Source organism: Protobothrops mucrosquamatus, unplaced genomic scaffold, assembly GCF_001527695.2.
Source record: "Protobothrops mucrosquamatus isolate PMUCROS unplaced genomic scaffold, P.Mucros_1.0 scaffold3612, whole genome shotgun sequence".
NCBI lineage: Eukaryota > Metazoa > Chordata > Lepidosauria > Squamata > Viperidae > Protobothrops > Protobothrops mucrosquamatus.
This window is the reverse complement of record NW_015389575.1, coordinates 135,499-140,673: the sequence shown is the minus strand read 5'-3', so window position 1 is coordinate 140,673 and position 5,175 is coordinate 135,499. Positions and strand designations below refer to the sequence as shown.

At 36.3% G+C, this 5,175-nt stretch overlaps 1 protein-coding gene across 1 annotated transcript in view; it reads left to right on the top strand.

Moving 5' to 3' along the window:
* Nucleotides 1-11: 11 nt before the first annotated feature.
* Nucleotides 12-5,175, top strand: part of LOC107297956 (FAST kinase domain-containing protein 1, mitochondrial) — an 11,872-nt gene continuing 6,708 nt past the window's right edge. The window contains exons 1-2 of the mRNA XM_029286422.1: nt 12-176; nt 4,072-4,186. The gene's annotated coding sequence lies outside the window, so the exon portion shown is untranslated. The remainder of the gene's footprint in view (nt 177-4,071; nt 4,187-5,175) is intronic.

Here is a 5,175-nt window from a genome sequence, read left to right as displayed (position 1 = left end):
GAAAATGGTTTCAAGAAGTGCTTCTCGAGAAGACCATAATTACTTTACGTCAGTTGAGAGATCAGATTACATGGTCAAATGTAGTGAAGTTTGCATCCTTTCTCCTTGGAACCAACTACCGCTGTACACTATTACTTGACAGAATAGCTGCGGTTACCACTGAACATATCGATCAGGTACAAATGATATCGTGTATCTCTCTTGAGAATGATGAAATGAGCCGTGCGCAACGAGGGAAGGGCTGCAATAGAGCAGCAATAGAGCATTTACTGTACACACTGAAGGTTCAGTTGTAGCATACAAATTAGGTCTCAGGGCCCCTACTGGTTATGTGAAAAATGTGGGCTTGGTACCCAAAGAATATGATTTGTTAGAAGGTAGTGTCATACATTGCTGTCACTCTAATGGAATAGCTTGCCTTCACAAGTTGTGGGTGCTCCATCACTGGAGGCTTTCAAAAAGAAACTGGATAACCATTTGTCTGAAATGGCATAGGGTCTCCTGCTTGAGCAGTGGGTTGGACTAGAAGACCTCCAAGGTCCCTTCCAACTCTATTGTTCTATTTCCACATTCCTGGTACAATCTTGTTTTCTTCTAATTCCAGCTGTACAATGCCATACCTATTTATATTTCTGTGCTGTTCTTTTTATGCTTTTTTAAAACTTTAATTTGTACTCTCTTGAATTGACAGAGCTCCTCCTTTAAATCATGTTTAATACAGATTATGCATCGCTTCTAAATAATTTACAATATATTTTAGTTCAGAAATACATATATTTTGACTTATCGTATTACAGATGGTACGAGGAGCATTATGCAGAAATGTTGAATATGCAGGCAGTATATTGGACTTAATGACTATAATTGAGCCCAAAATTTCTGTTGCTAAGTGAGACATTTGTTAATTGAATTTTGCCTCATTTTACGACCTTCCTTGCCACATTTGTTAAGTGAATCACTGCAGTTAAGTTAGTAAACACGGTTGTAAAATGAATCTGGGTTCCCCATTGACTTTGCTTCTTGGAAGGTTTGCAAAAGGTGGATCACATGACCCTGGGACACTGTAACTGTCACAAATATGAGTCAGTTGCCCAGCGTCTGAATTTTGATCATATGACCATGGGGATGCTGTAATGGTCTTAAGTATGAAAAACGGCCAAAAGTCACTTTTTTCAGTGTCATTGTAACTTTGAATGGTCACTAAATGAACTGTTGTAAGTCGAACACTACCTGTATACAACCTCAAATAATGATTATTTAGTTTTTTTAAAAAAAATATAAAAATGTGGGGTGGTTAATTGAAATGGAATCAGTGGAAACTGAATGTGCATAGTCCTGATTTCATAGATTTTTATTTTAATGATACCCAAAGTTACATATTTGTGTGTGGCAAAAGTAGGTGTAACTGGTATGGTCTCCTTGTGCAGCAAGAACTTCATGTAAATATTTCCAATATCTGTTGCTCAGTCCTGCATATCGGCTTGGAGGAATTTAGCCCATTTCTCCTTATAGAACAGCTGTAATTTAGGTTTATTGGTGGCCTCCTCACATGAACTGCTCACTTCAGGTCCTCCCAAATCATTACTCTAGGATTGAAGTCATGACTTTGATTTGGCCATTTCAAAACATTTAATCATTCTTTGATGATACATCTTATTGTTTGGGGTCACTGTTTTACTACACGATCCACTTTCTCTTGAGCTTTGGCTCAGAGAAAGATGCTTCATAGTTTTATACAGAATTTGCTTGTATAATTCGGAATTTGTAATCCCATCAATGATGGCAAGCCATTCTGGTCCAGAGGCAGCAAAGCAGACCCAGACTGTGAAATTTCCATCACTGTGTTTCACAGATGAGATAAGAATATTCTTTATTCTTTATATTCTTTATTGGCCAAGTGTGATTGGACACACAAGGAATTTGTTTCTGGTGCATAAGCTCTCAGTGTACATACAGTCCACAAAATGATAAGTCATAGATCATAAATCATAAGATACAATCATAAATCACAAGATACAAATAAGTGATTAATCATAAGGTACCAATAGAAAAATTGGTAAAATAAGATGAGAAATATGAGAAGATGAGAAGGATAATAACAATACAGCCCTACTACATGGGTAAATACCTTACGCACTTTTCATTCATGCCAAAAAGTTTACCCAACTTTTTTCCACAACATCCTTTTGGCTTATCCACTTTTGCAAACTGTAGACTAGCACCAATGTTTATTTAATTTTTGGAGAGTACTGACTTTCTCCTGGTAACCTTGACATGCACACCATTGTTTAGAGTTCTGATGTTGGTCTCATGAACGCTAACATTTATCAGTGCAAGAAAGGCCTTTAGTTACTCTCGGGTTCTTTAAGATTTCCCAGACTACTATAGGCTTTGCTGTTGATATGATCTTGATCGGTCAACCACTGGGGTGGGGTGGGGTAGCATTGGTGTTGAATTGTCTCTATTGGTACACAATCTAATTAACAGTGAATTGATAGGATCCAAACGCTTTGGAAATAGTTTGGTGGCTTTCTTCAGTGAGCATCAACAACTGTTTTTCAGCAATTTAGAAATCCCTTTTGTTCAAGCCATGACACACTTCCACATAGCTGTGCTATGAAAATCAGACCTTGATGATGAATAGCCCGAATTTTCTTCTTTAAATAAGGCAGGGGTTCCCATACTCATATCTGATTATTATCCCAAAATTAGAGTCAGGAGATTGAAACTACTCACTTTCAATTTTCCTTCAATAGTCCTAGAGCAGGGGTGTCAAGCCTGATTGCATCGCGGGCTGTATCATGACATATTGGGAGTTTCTTTGCCTTTGCGGGGCCAGAGTGGGAGTGTCCTGCGTGGGCCACCACTGGGCTGTGGGCCGTGTGTTTGACATGCCTAGAGGCACACGTAATTTTGCCACACAAATGTATAGCTTTGGATGGCTGTCCCTCAATAGGTAAATAAACCAGAATAATGTTTTTGACTTATTTAAGTAGGTACTCTTCAACTATTTTAACTCCTTGTGTGAAAAACCAAGCACATTTTAGATCATATTTATGCAGAAATATTGAAAATTCAAAGGGTTCACAAACTTTTAAACACCAGTGTATTTACTTATCAGAAGCAACTCCAAAAAGGGCAGGGCTATGAAAAAAATGCCTAATTAATATTAACTGAATTAATAACTAATGATTAATATTAATTGCCTAGAAAATAATTGAACTGCTTTTTAAAATTAATTGATTCTTCATTTGCATTCTCTTCCTTGCATACAGATTAATCTCACAATTTACACACACATAGATTCAGAAATAGAAAAAGATAGGATGGTAGTGGAATAATAAGAACTAAATGTACTAAAAAGGGAAGAGAAAGCAGAAAACAAAATTGGATGGAGATGAGGGAAAAAAATCAACTGAAGGTGGAGTGGAGGCGAGAAATAAAACATAGTTCCTGTTATAGAAAGGGTTAAAATCCATCAAGCAACCAGCTTCTTCCAAATCAGACATCCCTGGTTAAGCAATCCTTTGCATCTCCCACCCAATCACTTGTTTTAAATAAATGTTTTCTCCTTCATTTACAAATTTATATTAGTTGAAGATAAGAAACGAAATCAGAATTCAGATTATGATTGTTATAGGGTGAAGTTTTCTATTTAGGTTTAGTTCAGAATTGTCATCTGAACCTAGGTGCCCAGGTTTTGCTGGGGTTGGGGTTCTGTTTATAAAACAAATTTCTATATCTTTTGTTGAGGTGCCACATCTATAGTGACAGATACTTAGTTAAATCTTACATGGATTAGTTAGTATAACCTGGCGGTAGCCTTTAAAAAATGCTCAGACTATTGCAAGTAAGCAATGGACCTGATTAGAAAAGCATGACTCCCTTCTGTTTCAGAGCATAATTAAAAGTGCTAGAAGTATCAAAAATTCTTGGGACCAGAATATTTGAAAAATTCTTCTCTCCTGGGTTTGAAGAAATCTTGGAGAGGTTGATGGGTGGTTGGTTTTTGAATGTTATGCAAAACTGGCAAAAACAGATGAGCTGATTTCTCCTATTTTCTTTCTCTAGATCTATTATTCAGAAGTACATGTTATTCTTGCTCTATTTTCTTTATTTAATTATGAACCCCCTGAAGCTGAGAAATTTTTTGAGGCTTGCATTAATCATATCAGTCTTCACTTGGGTAAGTTTGTTATCAAAATGATGGTCAGATTATATACTGCTCACAAAAATAAAGGGAACGCAAACTCCTTCAGTTCCATGTTAAAATGTTCCCTTTATTTTTTTGAGCAGTATATTTTTCTGGAAGTGACAATTATCAACATGTAAAGAAAATGTCAAACTATAAACTCTTCTGTTTCTGTCTCTTTCTTAGAAAGAAAGAAAGCAAATATATTTATTTGGGCTCTTTCATTGTTTTCATAGAGAATATTCTAATTTCTGAATGTTTATTAAAGAGGAAATTTAAAGAGCCAGCCATGATGTGGCACTGTCCCATTCTAAAGCTTTTAAAAATAACTACAGTGTTATTTTTGTACGTTTACAGTGTATAAGTAGGAATACGTTAAAATGGTCACTGAAAATAGACCTTTTTTGACATGGATAATGGATTTTTAAGAGTGTTTCATTTGGTTATTTTCTCTAAGGTTGCTCAGTTTTAGAAAATATGTTACAAAAGTGCCATAAGCATAAATGCAAAACTTTGTAAGTTTGTGAAGAAGCAATCTGCTGCAAAGGACAGAGCAAATACAGGAGTAATATGCATATTATCACTGTTCTTAACATTAGTTATGTGGAGAGTATGTGGGTATAAAATCTGTTCTTCTCTTAAACATATGCCCAATGAACAAAAACAATAAGGTCCTGCCCTACTTAGTGATATTTGGCATCATGCCCTTCCTTCCATGCTGATTATTCATTATTCATCCACACAATATGATTGGGCTGATGGTAGGATCTTGACAAATAAGTTTAACTACCCCCCGAGATCCGGATGATTCCGGATCTCCTTACTTTCCGCCGCGCCCTCAAGACATGGCTTTTCCAGCAAGCGGGCCTGGCCTAGGGAGGATTTTAAATCGGGTTTTTAAATCGGGTTTTTTAAGAATAATTTTAACTGCACAACTTTAAATATTGGTTTAATTTGGTTTTATCTGGTGGGGGTTGTAAATA